Genomic DNA, 14,780 nt, shown 5'->3' on the forward strand with positions numbered 1-14,780 from the left:
AGTGAGAGTGAGGGTGAGTGTGAGGGTGAGTGTGAATGTGAGGGTGAGTGTGAGTGTGAGTGTGAGAGTGAGGGTGAGTGTGAGGGTGAATGTGAGTGTTAGTGTGAGGGTGAGTGTGAGTGTGAGTGTGAGAGTGAGGGTGAGGGTGAAGGTGAGGGTTAGGTTAGGGTTAGGGTGAGTGTGAGGGTGAGGGTGAGGGTGAGGGTGAGGGTGAGGGTGAGTGTGAATTGTGAGTGTGAGTGTGAGTGTTAGTGTGAGTGTGAGTGTCAGGGTGAGGGTGAGGGTTAGGGTTAGGGTTAGGGTGAATGTGAGGGTGAGGTTGAGGGTGAGTGTGAGGGTGAGGGTGAGTGTGAGTGTGAGTGTGAGGGTTAGGGTTAGGGTTAGGGTTAGGGTTAGTGTGAGGGTGAGGGTGAGTGTGAGTGTGAGGGTGAGTGTGAGTGTGAGTGTGAGGGTGAGTGTGACTGAGTGTGAGTTTGAGGGTGAGGGTGAGGGTGAGTGTGAGTGTGAGTGTGAGGGTGAGTGTGAGGGTGAGTGTGAGTGTGAGGGTGAGGGTGAGTGTGAGGGTGAGGGTGAGTGTGAGTGTGAGTGTGAGGGTGAGTGTGAGGGTGAGTGTGAGTGTGAGGGTGAGGGTGAGTGTGAGGGTGAGGGTTAGGGTTAGGGTTAGGGTTAGTGTGAGTGTGAGTGTGAGGGATAGGGTTAGGATGAGTGTGAGGGTGAGAGTGAGGATGAATGTGAGTGTGAGAGTGAGTGTCAGAGTGAAGGTGAGGGTGAGTGTGAGGGTGAGTGTAGAGTGTGAGATTGAGGGCTAGTGTGAGGGTGAGTGTAGAGTGTGAGTGTGAGTGTGAGTGTGAGGTTGAGTGTGAGGGTTAGGGTTAGGGTTAGTGTGAGGGTGAGGGTGAGTGTGAGTGTGAGTGTGAGTGTGAGGGTTAGGGTTAGTGTGAGGGTGAGGGTGAGTGTGAGTGTGAGTGTGAGGGTGAGTGTGAGTTTGAGGGTGAGTGTGAGTGTGAGGGTGAGTGTGAGTGTGAGTGTGAGGGTGAGTGTGAGTGTGAGGGTTAGGGTTAGGGTTCGGGTGAGTGTGAGGGTGAGTGTGAGTGTGAGTGTGAGTGTGAGTGTGAGTGTGAGTGTGAGTGTGAGTTTGAGGGTGAGTGTGAGAGTGAATGTGAGTGTGAGTGTGAGGGTGAGTGTGAGTGTGAGAGTGAGATTGAGGGCTAGTGTGAGGGTGAGTGTGAGTGTGAGGTTGAGTGTGAGGGTTAGGGTTAGGGTTAGGGTTTGTGTGAGAGTGAGGGTGAGTGTGAGGGTGAGTGTGATGGTGAGTGTGAGTGTGAGTGTGAATGTGAGGGTTAGGGTTTGGGTGAGTGTGAGGGTTAGTGTGAGTGTGAGTGTGAGGGTGAGTGTGAGCTTGAGGGTGAGGGTGAGTGTGAGGGTGAGTGTGAGTGTGAGTGTGAGAGTGAGGGTGAGTGTGAGTGTGAGGGTTAGGGTTAGGGTTCGGGTGAGTGTGAGGGTGAGTGTGAGTGTAAATGTGTTAGTGTGAGTGTGAGTGTGAGGGTGAGGGTGAGGCTGAGGGTTAGGGTTAGGGTTAGGGTGAGTGTGAGTGTGAGGTTGAGGCTGAGGGTGAGGGTGAATGTGATTGTTAGTGTGAGTGTGAGTGTGAGGGTTAGGGTTAGTCTTAGGGTGAGTGTGAGGGTGAGTGTGAGGGTGTGTGTGAGTGTGAGTGTGAGTGTGAGTGTGAGGGTGAGTGTGAGTGTGAGTGTGTGTGTGAGTGGGAGTGTGAGTGTGAGTGTGAGGGTGAGGGTGAGGGTGAGGGTGAGTGTGAGTGTGAGTGTGAGGGTGAGTGTGAGGATGAGTGTGAGTGTGAGAGTGAGCGTTAGGGTTAGGGTGAGTGTGAGGGTGAGGGTGAGTGTGAGTGTGAGGGTGAGGGTGAGTGTGAGGGTGAGGGTGAATGTGAGTGTGAGTGTGAGTGTGAGCGTGAGTGTGAGGGTGAGGGTGAGGGTGAGTGTGAGGGTGAGTGTGAGTGTGAGTGTGAGTGTGAGGCTGAGTTTGAGTGTGAGGGTCAGTGTGAGTGTGAGTGTGAGTGTGAGGGTGAGGGTGAGTGTGAGGGTGAGGGTGAGTGTGAGTGTGAGTGTGAATGTGAGTGTGAGGGTGAGTGTGAGGGTGAGTGTGAGTTTGAGGGTTAGGGTTAGGGTTAGGGTGAGTGTGAGGGTTAGGGTGAGAGTGAGTGTGAGTGTGATGGTGAGGGTGAGTGTGATTGTGAGGGGTAGGGTTAGGGTTAGGGTGAGTGTGAGGGTGAGTGTGAGGGTGAGGGTGAGTGTGAGTGTGAGTGTGAGGGTGAGTGTGAGGGTGAGTGTGAGTGTTAGTGTGAGTGTGAGAGTGAGGGTGATGGTTAGGGTTAGGGTTAGGGTGAGTGTGAGGGTGAGGGTGAGGGTGAGGGTTAGGGTTAGGGTTATGGTTAGTGTGAGGGTGAGGGTGAGGGTTAGGGTTAGGGTTCGGGTTACGGTGAGTGTGAGGGTGAGTGTGAGGACAAGTGTGAGTGTGAGTGTGAGTGTGAGGGTGAGGGTGAGTGTGAGGGTTAGGGTTAGGACTAGGGTGAGTGTGAGGGTGAGTGTGAGGGTGAGGGTGAGGGTGAGTTTGAGTTTGAGTGTTAGAGTGAGTGTGAGGGTGAGGGTGAGTTTGAGTTTGAGTGTGGATGTGAGTGTGGGTGTGAGTGTGAGGGTGAATGTGACTGTGAGGTTGAGGGAGAGTGTGAGGGTAAAGTGTGAGTGTGAGGGTTAGGGTTAGGGTTATGGGAGTGTGAGGGTGAGTGTGAGGGTGAGGGTGAGGGTGAGTTTGAGTGTGAGTGTGAGTGTGAGGGTGAGTGTGAGGTTGAGTGTGAGTGTAAAGGGTGAGTGTGAGTGTGAGTGTGAGTGTGAGGGTGACGGTAAGTGTGAGTGTGAGGGTTAGGGTTAGGGTTAGGGTGAGCGTGAGTGTGATTGTGAGTGTGAGTGTGAGGGTTAGGGTGAGGGTGAGTGTGAGGGTGAGTGTGAGTGTGAGGTTGAGGGTAGAGTGTGAGTGTGAAAGTGAGTTTGAGTTTGAGTGTGGATGTGATTGTGGGTGTGAGTGTGAGGTTGAGGGTGAGTGTGAGGGTGAGTGTGAGTGTGAGTGTGAGGGTGAGGTTGAGTGTGAGGGTGAGTGTGATTGTGAGTGTGAGTGTCAGTGTGATGGTTAGGGTTAGGGTTAGGGGAGTGTGAGGGTGAGGGTGAGGGTGAGTTTGAGTGTGAGGGTGAGTGTGAGGATGAGTGTGAGTGTGAGAGTGAGTTGTAGTATGAGTGTGAGGGTGAGGGTGAGTGTGAGTGTGAGTGTGAGTGTGAGTGTGAGGGTGAGGTAGAGGGTTAGGGTTAGGGTTAGGGTGAGTGTGAGGCTGAGTGTGAGGATAAGTGTGAGTGTGAGTGTGAGTGTGAGGGTGAGTGTGAGGGTTAGGGTTAGGATTAGGGTGAGTGTGAGGGTGAGGGTGAGGGTGAGTGTGAGTGTGGGTGTGAGTACGAGGGTGAGTGTGAGTGTGAGCGTGAGGGTGAGTGTGAGTGTGAGGGTGAGTGTGAGTGTGAGGGTGAGGGTGAGTGTGAGGGTGAGGGTGAATGTGAGGGTTAGTGTGAGTGTGAGGGTGAGTATAAGTGTGAGTGTGAGTGTGAGTGTGAGGGTGAGGGTGAAGGTGAGTGTGAGTGAGAGTGTGAGTGTGAGGGTGAGTGTGAGTGTGAGTGTGAGTGTCAGTGTGAGGGTTAGGGTTAGGGTTAGGGTGAGTGTGAGGGTGAGTGTGAGGATAAGTGTGAGTGTGAGTGTGAGTGTGAGGGTGAGTGTGAGTGTGAGTGTGAGGGTGAGGGTGAGGGTTAGGGTTAGCGTGAGTGTGAGTGTGTGTGTGAGTGTGAGTGTGAGGGTGAGTGTGAGTGTGAGTGTGAGTGTGAGGGTGACGGTAAGTGTGAGTGTGAGGGTTAGGGTTAGGGTTAGGGTGAGGGTGAGTGTGATTGTGAGTGTGAGTGTGAGTGAGGTTGAGTGTGAGGGTTAGGGTTAGGGTTAGGGTTATGGTTAGTGTGAGTGTGAGGGTGAGTCTGAGTGTGATGGTGAGTGTGAGTGTGAGTGTGAGTGTGAGGGTGAGTGTGAGTGTGAGTTTTAGGGTGAGTGTGACTGTGAGTTTGAGGGTGAGGGTGTGTGTGAGGGTGAGGGTGTGCGTGAGTGTGAGGGTGAGGGTGAGGGTGAGTGTGAGGGTTAGGGTTAGGGTGAGTGTGAGGCTGAGTGTGAGGATAAGTGTGAATGTGAGTGTGAGTGTGAGTTTGAGTGTGAGGGTTAGGGTTAGGGTTAGGGTGAGTGTGAGAATGAGTGTGAATATAAGTGTGAGTGTGAGTGCGAGGGTGAGGGTGAGGGTGAGTGTGAGTGAGAGTGTGAGTGTGAGGGTGAGGGTGAGTGTGAGGGTGAGTGTGAGTGTGAGTGTGAGGGTGAGGGTTAGGGTTAGCGTGAGTGTGAGGGTGAGGCTGAGTGTGACTGAGAGAGTGAGAGTGAGGGTGAGTGTGAGGGTGAGTGTGAATGTGAGGGTGAGTGTGAGTGTGAGTGTGAGAGTGAGGGTGAGTGTGAGGGTGAATGTGAGTGTTAGTGTGAGGGTGAGTGTGAGTGTGAGTGTGAGAGTGAGGGTGAGGGTGAAGGTGAGGGTTAGGTTAGGGTTAGGGTGAGTGTGAGGGTGAGGGTGAGGGTGAGGGTGAGGGTGAGGGTGAGTGTGAATTGTGAGTGTGAGTGTGAGTGTTAGTGTGAGTGTGAGTGTCAGGGTGAGGGTGAGGGTTAGGGTTAGGGTTAGGGTGAATGTGAGGGTGAGGTTGAGGGTGAGTGTGAGGGTGAGGGTGAGTGTGAGTGTGAGTGTGAGGGTTAGGGTTAGGGTTAGGGTTAGGGTTAGTGTGAGGGTGAGGGTGAGTGTGAGTGTGAGGGTGAGTGTGAGTGTGAGTGTGAGGGTGAGTGTGACTGAGTGTGAGTTTGAGGGTGAGGGTGAGGGTGAGTGTGAGTGTGAGTGTGAGGGTGAGTGTGAGGGTGAGTGTGAGTGTGAGGGTGAGGGTGAGTGTGAGGGTGAGGGTGAGTGTGAGTGTGAGTGTGAGGGTGAGTGTGAGGGTGAGTGTGAGTGTGAGGGTGAGGGTGAGTGTGAGGGTGAGGGTGAATGTGAGTGTGAGTGTGAGTGTGAGCGTGAGTGTGAGGGTGAGGGTGAGGGTGAGTGTGAGGGTGAGTGTGAGGCTGAGTGTGAGTGTGAGTGTGAGGCTGAGTTTGAGTGTGAGGGTGAGTGTGAGTGTGAGTGTGAGTGTGAGGGTGAGGGTGAGTGTGAGGGTGAGGGTGAGTGTGAGTGTGAGTGTGAATGTGAGTGTGAGGGTGAGTGTGAGGGTGAGTGTGAGTTTGAGGGTTAGGGTTAGGGTTAGGGTGAGTGTGAGGGTTAGTGTGAGAGTGAGTATGAGTGTGATGGTGAGGGTGAGTGTGATTGTGAGGGGTAGGGTTAGGGTTAGGGTGAGTGTGAGGGTGAGTGTGAGGGTGAGGGTGAGGGTGAGTGTGAGTGTGAGTGTGAGGCGGAGGGTGAGTGTGAGGGTGAGTGTGAGGGTGAAGGTGAGGGTTAGGTTAGGGTTAGGGTGAGTGTGAGGGTGAGGGTGAGGGTGAGGGTGAGGGTGAGTGTGAATTGTGAGTGTGAGTGTGAGTGTTAGTGTGAGTGTGAGTGTGAGGGTGAGTGTGAGTGTGAGTTTTAGGGTGAGTGTGACTGTGAGTTTGAGGGTGAGGGTGTGTGTGAGGGTGAGGGTGTGCGTGAGTGTGAGGGTGAGGGTGAGGGTGAGTGTGAGGGTTAGGGTTAGGGTGAGTGTGAGGCTGAGTGTGAGGATAAGTGTGAATGTGAGTGTGAGTGTGAGTTTGAGTGTGAGGGTTAGGGTTAGGGTTAGGGTGAGTGTGAGAATGAGTGTGAATATAAGTGTGAGTGTGAGTGCGAGGGTGAGGGTGAGGGTGAGTGTGAGTGAGAGTGTGAGTGTGAGGGTGAGGGTGAGTGTGAGGGTGAGTGTGAGTGTGAGTGTGAGGGTGAGGGTTAGGGTTAGCGTGAGTGTGAGGGTGAGGCTGAGTGTGACTGAGAGAGTGAGAGTGAGGGTGAGTGTGAGGGTGAGTGTGAATGTGAGGGTGAGTGTGAGTGTGAGTGTGAGAGTGAGGGTGAGTGTGAGGGTGAGTGTGAGTGTTAGTGTGAGGGTGAGTGTGAGTGTTAGTGTGAGTGTGAGGGTGAAGGTGAAGGTGAGGGTTAGGTTAGGGTTAGGGTGAGTGTGAGGGTGAGGGTGAGGGTGAGGGTGAGGGTGAGGGTGAGTGTGAATTGTGAGTGTGAGTGTGAGTGTTAGTGTGAGTGTGAGTGTGAGGGTGAGGGTGAGTGTGAGTGAGAGTGTGAGTGTGAGGGTGAGGGTGAGTGTGAGGGTGAGTGTGAGTGTGAGTGTGAGGGTGAGGGTTAGGTTTAGCGTGAGTGTGAGTGTGAGTGTGAGTGTGAGTGTGAGGCTGAGTTTGAGTGTGAGGGTGAGTGTGAGTGTGAGTGTGAGTGTGAGGGTGAGGGTGAGTGTGAGGGTGAGTGTGAGTGTGAGTGTGAGTGTGAATGTGAGTGTGAGGTTGAGTGTGAGGGTGAGTGTGAGTTTGAGGGTTAGGGTTAGGGTTAGGGTGAGTGTGAGGGTTAGGGTGAGAGTGAGTGTGAGTGTGATGGTGAGGGTGAGTGTGATTGTGAGGGGTAGGGTTAGGGTTAGGGTGAGTGTGAGGGTGAGTGTGAGTGTGAGGGTGAGTGTGAGTGTGAGTGTGAGGGTGAGTGTGAGGGTGAGTGTGAGTGTTAGTGTGAGTGTGAGAGTGAGGGTGATGGTTAGGGTTAGGGTGAGTGTGAGGGTGAGGGTGAGGGTGAGGGTTAGGGTTAGGGTTATGGTTAGTGTGAGTGTGAGGGTGAGGGTTAGGGTTAGGGTTAGGGTTAGGGTGAGTGTGAGGGTGAGTGTGAGGACAAGTGTGAGTGTGAGTGTGAGTGTGAGTGTGAGGGTGAGGGTGAGGGTGAGTGTGAGGGTTAGGGTTAGGACTAGGGTGAGTGTGAGGGTGAGTGTGCGGGTGAGGGTGAGGGTGAGTTTGAGTTTGAGTGTTAGAGTGAGTGTGAGGGTGAGGGTGAGTTTGAGTTTGAGTGTGGATGTGAGTGTGGGTGTGAGTGTGAGGGTGAATGTGACTGAGGTTGAGGGTGAGTGTGAGGGTGAGGGTTAGGGTTAGGGTTATGGGAGTGTGAGGGTGAGTGTGAGGGTGAGGGTGAGGGTGAGTTTGAGTGTGAGTGTGAGTGTGAGGGTGAGTGTGAGGTTGAGTGTGAGTGTGAGATTGAGTTGCAGTGTGAGTGTGAGGGTGAGGGTGAGTGTGAATGTGAGTGTGAGTGTGAAGTTGAGTGTGAGGGTTAGGGTTAGGGTTAGTGTGAGGGTGAGTGTGAGTGTGAGGGTGAGTGTGAGGGTGATGGTGAATGTGAGTGTGAGTGTGAGTGTGATGGTTAGGGTTAACGTTAGGGTGAGTGTGAGGGTGAGTGTGAGGGTGAGTGTGAGTGTGAGTGTGAGGGTGAGTGTGACTGTGAGTGTGAGTTTAAGGGTGAGGGTGAGTGTGAGTGTAAGTTGAGGGTGAGTGTGAGGGTGAGGGTGAGTGTGAGGGTGAGTGTGAGTGTAAGGGTTAGGGTTAGGGTTAGGGGAGTGTGAGGGTTAGTGTGAGGTTGAGGGTGAGTTTGAGTGTGAGTGTGATGGTGAGTGTGAGTGTGAGTGTGAGGGTGAGTGTGAGGGTGAGTGTGAGTGTGAGGGTGAGGGTGAGTGTGATGGTTAGGATTAGGTTTAGGGTGAGTGTGAGGGTGAGTGTGAGGGGGAGGGTTAGGGTGAGTGTGAGTGTGAGTGTGAGGGTGACGGTAAGTGTGAGTGTGAGGGTTAGGGTTAGGGTTAGGGTGAGTAAAAGTGTGAGGGTGAGTGTGAGGGTGAGTGTTACTGTTAGTGCGAGTGTTAGTGTGAGGGTGAGTGTGAGTGTGAGTGCGAGTGTGAGTGTGATGGTGAGTGTGAGTGCGAGGGTGTGAGGGTGAGTTTGAGGGTTAGGGTTAGGGTGAGTGTGAGGGTGAGGGTGAGTGTGAGGTTGAGTGTTAGGGAGAGGGTGAGGGTGAGTGTGAGTGTGAGTGTGAGGGTTAGGGTTAGGGTTAGGGTGAGTGTGAGGATAAGTGTGAGTGTGAGTGTGAGTGTGAGAGTGAGTGTGAGTGTGAGGGTGAGTGTGAGTGTGAGTGTGAAGGTTAGGGTTAGGGTGAGGGTGAGGGTGAGGGTGAGGGTGAGTGTGAGTGTGGGTGTGAGTGTGAGTGTGAGTGTGAGGTTGAGTGTGAGGGTTAGGGTTAGGGTTAGGGTTAGGGTTAGTGTGAGTGTGAGTGTGAGGGATAGGGTTAGGATGAGTGTGAGGGTGAGAGTGAGGATGAATGTGAGTGTGAGAGTGAGTGTCAGAGTGAAGGTGAGGGTGAGTGTGAGGGTGAGTGTAGAGTGTGAGATTGAGGGCTAGTGTGAGGGTGAGTGTAGAGTGTGAGTGTGAGTGTGAGTGTGAGTGTGAGTGTGAGTGTGAGGGTTAGGGTTAGGGTTAGTGTGAGGGTGAGGGTGAGTGTGAGTGTGAGTGTGAGTGTGAGTGTGAGGGTTAGGGTTAGGGTTAGTGTGAGGGTGAGGGTGAGTGTGAGTGTGAGTGTGAGGGTGAGTGTGAGTTTGAGGGTGAGTGTGAGTGTGAGGGTGAGTGTGAGTGTGAGTGTGAGGGTGAGTGTGAGTGTGAGGGTTAGGGTTAGGGTTCGGGTGAGTGTGAGGGTGAGTGTGAGTTTGAGGGTGAGTGTGAGAGTGAATGTGAGGGTGAGTGTGAGGGTGAGTGTGAGTGTGAGAGTGAGATTGAGGGCTAGTGTGAGGGTGAGTGTGAGTGTGAGTGTGAGGTTGAGTGTGAGGGTTAGGGTTAGGGTTAGGGTTTGTGTGAGAGTGAGGGTGAGTGTGAGGGTGAGTGTGATGGTGAGTGTGAGTGTGAGTGTGAGTGTGAGGGTTAGGGTTTGGGTGAGTGTGAGGGTTAGTGTGAGTGTGAGTGTGAGGGTGAGTGTGAGCTTGAGGGTGAGGGTGAGTGTGAGGGTGAGTGTGAGTGTGAGCGTGAGAGTGAGGGTGAGGGTGAGGGTGTGTGTGAGTGTGAGTGTGAGGGTGAGGGTGAGGGTGAGTGTGAGTGTAAATGTGTTAGTGTGAGTGTGAGTGTGAGGGTGAGGGTGAGGCTGAGGGTTAGGGTTAGGGTGAGTGTGAGTGTGAGTGTGAGTGTGAGGGTGAGTGTGAGGGTGAGTGTGAGGGTGTGTGTGAGTGTGAGTGTGAGTGTGAGGGTGAGTGTGAGTGTGAGTGTGTGTGTGAGTGGGAGTGTGAGTGTGAGTGTGAGGGTGAGGGTGAGGGTGAGGGTGAGTGTGAGTGTGAGTGTGAGGGTGAGTGTGAGGATGAGTATGAGTGTGAGAGTGAGCGTGAGGGTTAGGGTGAGTGTGAGGGTGAGGGTGAGTGTGAGGGTGAGTGTGAGTGTGAGGGTGAGGGTGAGTGTGAGGGTGAGGGTGAATGTGAGTGTGAGTGTGAGTGTGAGCGTGAGTGTGAGGGTGAGGGTGAGGGTGAGTGTGAGGGTGAGTGTGAGTGTGAGTGTGAGTGTGAGTGTGAGGCTGAGTTTGAGTGTGAGGGTGAGGGTGAGTGTGAGTGTGAGTGTGAGGGTGAGGGTGAGTGTGAGGGTGAGGGTGAGTGTGAGTGTGAGTGTGAATGTGAGTGTGAGGGTGAGTGTGAGGGTGAGTGTGAGTTTGAGGGTTAGGGTTAGGGTTAGGGTGAGTGTGAGGGTTAGGGTGAGAGTGAGTGTGAGTGTGATGGTGAGGGTGAGTGTGATTGTGAGGGGTAGGGTTAGGGTTAGGGTGAGTGTGAGGGTGAGTGTGAGGGTGAGGGTGAGTGTGAGTGTGAGTGTGAGGGTGAGTGTGAGGGTGAGTGTGAGTGTTAGTGTGAGTGTGAGAGTGAGGGTGATGGTTAGGGTTAGGGTTAGGGTGAGTGTGAGGGTGAGGGTGAGGGTGAGGGTGAGGGTTAGGGTTAGGGTTATGGTTAGTGTGAGGGTGAGGGTGAGGGTTAGGGTTAGGGTTCGGGTTAGGGTGAGTGTGAGGGTGAGTGTGAGGACAAGTGTGAGTGTGAGTGTGAGTGTGAGGGTGAGGGTGAGTGTGAGGGTTAGGGTTAGGACTAGGGTGAGTGTGAGGGTGAGTGTGAGGGTGAGGGTGAGGGTGAGTTTGAGTTTGAGTGTTAGAGTGAGTGTGAGGGTGAGGGTGAGTTTGAGTTTGAGTGTGGATGTGAGTGTGGGTGTGAGTGTGAGGGTGAATGTGACTGTGAGGTTGAGGGTGAGTGTGAGGGTGAGTGTGAGTGTGAGGGTTAGGGTTAGGGTTATGGGAGTGTGAGGGTGAGTGTGAGGGTGAGGGTGAGGGTGAGTTTGAGTGTGAGTGTGAGTGTGAGGGTGAGTGTGAGGTTGAGTGTGAGTGTGAGATTGAGTTGCAGTGTGAGTGTGAGGGTGAGGGTGAGTGTGAATGTGAGTGTGAGTGTGAAGTTGAGTGTGAGGGTTAGGGTTAGGGTTAGGGTTAGTGTGAGGGTGAGTGTGAGTGTGAGGGTGAGTGTGAGGGTGATGGTGAATGTGAGTGTGAGTGTGAGTGTGATGGTTAGGGTTAACGTTAGGGTGAGTGTGAGGGTGAGTGTGAGGGTGAGTGTGAGTGTGAGTGTGAGGGTGAGTGTGACTGTGAGTGTGAGTTTAAGGGTGAGGGTGAGTGTGAGTGTAAGTTGAGTGTGAGTGTGAGGGTGAGGGTGAGTGTGAGTGTGAGTGTGAGTGTAAGGGTTAGGGTTAGGATTAGGGGAGTGTGAGGGTTAGTGTGAGGGTGAGGGTGAGTTTGAGTGTGAGTGTGAGTGTGATGGTGAGTGTGAGTGTGAGTGTGAGTGTGAGGGTGAGGGTGAGTGTGATGGTTAGGATTAGGTTTAGGGTGAGTGTGAGGGTGAGTGTGAGGGGGAGGGTTAGGGTGAGTGTGAGTGTGAGTGTGAGGGTGACGGTAAGTGTGAGTGTGAGGGTTAGGGTTAGGGTTAGGGTGAGTGTGAGGGTGAGGGTGAGTGTGAGGGTGAGTGTTACTGTTAGTGCGAGTGTTAGTGTGAGGGTGAGTGTGAGTGTGAGTGCGAGTGTGAGTGTGATGGTGAGTGTGAGTGCGAGGGTGTGAGGGTGAGTTTGAGGGTTAGGGTTAGGGTGAGTGTGAAGGTGAGGGTGAGTGTGAGGTTGAGTGTTAGGGAGAGGGTGAGGGTGAGTGTGAGTGTGAGTGTGAGGGTTAGGGTTAGGGTTAGGGTGAGTGTGAGGATATGTGTGAGTGTGAGTGTGAGTGTGAGAGTGAGTGTGAGTGTGAGTGTGAGGGTGAGGGTGAGTGTGAAGGTTAGGGTTAGGGTGAGGGTGAGGGTGAGGGTGAGGGTGAGGGTGAGTGTGGGTGTGAGTGTGAGTGTGAGTGTGAGTGTGAGAGTGAGGGTTAGGGTTAGGGTTAGGGTTAGTGTGAGTGTGAGTGTGAGTGTGAGGGATAGGGTTAGGGTGAGTGTGAGGGTGAGAGTGAGGATGAATGTGAGTGTGAGAGTGAGTGTCAGAGTGAAGGTGAGGGTGAGTGTGAGGGTGAGTGTAGAGTGTGAGATTGAGGGCTAGTGTGAGGGTGAGTGTAGAGTGTGAGTGTGAGTGTGAGTGTGAGTGTGAGGTTGAGTGTGAGGGTTAGGGTTAGGGTTAATGTGAGGGTGAGGGTGAGTGTGAGTGTGAGTGTGAGGGTGAGTGTGAGTTTGAGGGTGAGTGTGAGTGTGAGGGTGAGTGTGAGTGTGAGTGTGAGGGTGAGTGTGAGTGTGAGGGTTAGGGTTAGGGTTCGGGTGAGTGTGAGGGTGAGTGTGAGTGTGAGTGTGAGTGTGAGTGTGAGTGTGAGTTTGAGGGTGAGTGTGAGTGTGAGAGTGAGATTGAGGGCTAGTGTGAGGGTGAGTGTGAGTGTGAGTGTGAGGTTGAGTGTGAGGGTTAGGGTTAGGGTTAGGGTTTGTGTGAGAGTGAGGGTGAGTGTGAGGGTGAGTGTGATGGTGAGTGTGAGGGTTAGTGTGAGTGTGAGGGTGAGTGTGAGTGTGAGTGTGAAGGTTAGGGTTAGGGTGAGGGTGAGGGTGAGGGTGAGGGTGAGTGTGAGTGTGGGTGTGAGTGTGAGTGTGAGTGTGAGGGTTAGGTTTAGGGTTAGGGTGAGTGTGAGTGTGAGTGTGAGTGTGAGTGTGAGTGTGAGGGTGAGGGTGAGGGTGAGTGTGAGGGTGAGGGTGAATGTGAGGGTGAGTGTGAGTGTGAGTGTGAGCGTGAGAGTGAGGGTGAGGGTGAGGGTGTGTGTGAGTGTGAGTGTGAGGGTGAGTGTGAGTGTGAGTGTGAGTGTGAGTGTGAGTGTGAGGGTGAGTGTGAGGGTGAGGGTGAGTGTGAGGGTGAGTGTTACTGTGAGTGCGAGTGTTAGTGTGAGGGTGAGTATGAGTGTGAGTGCGAGTGTGAGTGTGATGGTGAGTGTGAGTGCGAGGGTGTGAGGGTGAGTTTGAGGGTTAGGGTTAGGGTGAGTGTGAGGGTGAGGGTGAGTGTGAGGTTGAGTGTGAGGGAGAGGGTGAGGGTGAGTGTGAGTGTGAGTGTGAGGCGGAGAGTGAGTGTGAGGGTGAGGGTGAGTGTGAGTTTGAGTGTGAGTGTGAGGGTGAGTGTGAGTGTGAGGTTGAGTGTGAGGGTTAGGGTTAGGGTTAGTGTGAGGGTGAGGGTGAGTGTGAGTGTGAGTGTGAGTGTGAGGGTTAGGGTTAGGGTTAGTGTGAGGGTGAGGGTGAGTGTGAGTGTGAGTGTGAGGGTGAGTGTGAGTTTGAGGGTGAGTGTGAGTGTGAGGGTGAGTGTGAGTGTGAGTGTGAGGGTGAGTGTGAGTGTGAGGTTTAGGGTTAGGGTTCGGGTGAGTGTGAGGGTGAGTGTGAGTGTGAGTGTGAGTGTGAGTTTGAGGGTGAGTGTGAGTTTGAGGGTGAGTGTGAGAGTGAATGTGAGGGTGAGTGTGAGGGTGAGTGTGAGTGTGAGAGTGAGATTGAGGGCTAGTGTGAGGGTGAGTGTGAGTGTGAGGTTGAGTGTGAGGGTTAGGGTTAGGGTTAGGGTTTGTGTGAGAGTGAGGGTGAGTGTGAGGGTGAGTGTGATGGTGAGTGTGAGTGTGAGTGTGAGTGTGAGGGTTAGGGTTTGGGTGAGTGTGAGGGTTAGTGTGAGTGTGAGTGTGAGGGTGAGTGTGAGCTTGAGGGTGAGGGTGAGTGTGAGGGTGAGTGTGAGTGTGAGTGTGAGAGTGAGGGTGAGTGTGAGTGTGAGGGTTAGGGTTAGGGTTCGGGTGAGTGTGAGGGTGAGTGTGAGTGTAAATGTGTTAGTGTGAGTGTGAGGGTGAGGGTGAGGGTGAGGCTGAGGGTTAGGGTTAGGGTGAGTGTGAGTGTGAGGTTGAGGCTGAGGGTGAGGGTGAATGTGATTGTTAGTGTGAGCGTGAGTGTGAGGGTTAGGGTTAGTCTTAGGGTGAGTGTGAGGGTGAGTGTGAGGGTGTGTGTGAGTGTGAGTGTGAGTGTGAGTGTGAGTGTGAGGGTGAGTGTGAGTGTGAGTGTGTGTGTGAGTGGGAGTGTGAGTGTGAGTGTGAGTGTGAGGGTGAGGGTGATGGTGAGTGTGAGTGTGAGTGTGAGGGTGAGTGTGAGGATGAGTGTGAGTGTGAGAGTGAGCGTGAGGGTTAGGGTGAGTGTGAGGGTGAGGGTGAGTGTGAGGGTGAGTGTGAGTGTGAGGGTGAGGGTGAGTGTGAGGGTGAGGGTGAATGTGAGTGTGAGTGTGAGTGTGAGCGTGAGTGTGAGGGTGAGGGTGAGTGTGAGGGTGAGTGTGAGTGTGAGTGTGAGTGTGAGTGTGAGGCTGAGTTTGAGTGTGAGGGTGAGTGTGAGTGTGAGTGTGAGGGTGAGGGTGAGTGTGAGGGTGAGGGTGAGTGTGAGTGTGAGTGTGAATGTGAGTGTGAGGGTGAGTGTGAGGGTGAGTGTGAGTTTGAGGGTTATGGTTAGGGTTAGGGTGAGTGTGAGGGTTAGGGTGAGAGTGAGTGTGAGTGTGATGGTGAGGGTGAGTGTGATTGTGAGGGGTAGGGTTAGGGTTAGGGTGAGTGTGAGGGTGAGTGTGAGGGTGAGGGTGAGTGTGAGTGTGAGTGTGAGGGTGAGTGTGAGGGTGAGTGTGAGTGTTAGTGTGAGTGTGAGAGTGAGGGTGATGGTTAGGGTTAGGGTTAGGGTGAGTGTGAGGGTGAGGGTGAGGGTGAGGGTTAGGGTTAGTGTTATGGTTAGTGTGAGGGTGAGGGTGAGGGTGAGGGTTAGGGTTAGGGTTCGGGTTAGGGTGAGTGTGACGGTGAGTGTGAGGACAAGTGTGAGTGTGAGTGTGAGTGTGAGGGTGAGGGTGAGTGTGAGGGTTAGGGTTAGGACTAGGGTGAGTGTGAGGGTGAGTGTGAGGGTGAGGGTAAGGGTGAGTTTGAGTTTGAGTGTTAGAGTGAGTGTGAGGGTGAGGGTGAGTTTGAGTTTGAGTGTGGATGTGAGTGTGGGTGTGAGTGTGAGGGTGAATGTGACTGTGAGGTTGAGGGTGAGTGTGAGGGTGAGTGTGAGTGTGAGGGTTAGGGTTAGGGTTATGGGAGTGTGAGGGTGAGTGTGAGGGTGAGGGTGAGGGTGAGTTTGAGTGTGAGTGTGAGTGTGAGGGTG

This window comes from Falco punctatus, assembly GCF_963210335.1.
Source record: "Falco punctatus genome assembly, contig: scaffold_48, whole genome shotgun sequence".
Taxonomy (NCBI): Eukaryota; Metazoa; Chordata; class Aves; order Falconiformes; family Falconidae; genus Falco; species Falco punctatus.